Consider the following 436-nt stretch of genomic DNA (forward strand, 5'->3'; position numbering starts at 1 on the left):
CTTGGAAGATGGTGGTGCTCCAGAGACCTGGGGGCCCTGAGGAGAGCAGAACTATGGGGAGGGAGGAGCTCCTGGTGCCTGGGAAACAGGAGGAGTTGCCCAAGGCATCAGCTTCCAGGGTTTGGAGATGAGGAGGGGTCTGGGCTTCACAGATAGACTTGGAGCCATCTGAATATGTGGTGGTTGAAGCCATGGGTGTCAGTGAGGTCACCCCAGCAAAGTCCAGAGACAGAAAAAGGCATCCCGAAAACCTGACCTGAGTGATCCAGTTCCCCTCTGCCAATCTCACAGAGCTAAACATACAAACTGGAATCCTTTCACGTTTGTAAGAGAAGACAGAAACAAATCTTCACATCTTGGGGTAGACAAAGATTCCTTAGGGTACAAAAACTACAAATGATAAAACTTGCTAGAATGAACCTCATCAAAATCTAAA

This window comes from Colobus angolensis, unplaced genomic scaffold (genome assembly GCF_000951035.1).
Source record: "Colobus angolensis palliatus isolate OR3802 unplaced genomic scaffold, Cang.pa_1.0 Scaffold688, whole genome shotgun sequence".
In the NCBI taxonomy this organism is placed as follows: domain Eukaryota; kingdom Metazoa; phylum Chordata; class Mammalia; order Primates; family Cercopithecidae; genus Colobus; species Colobus angolensis.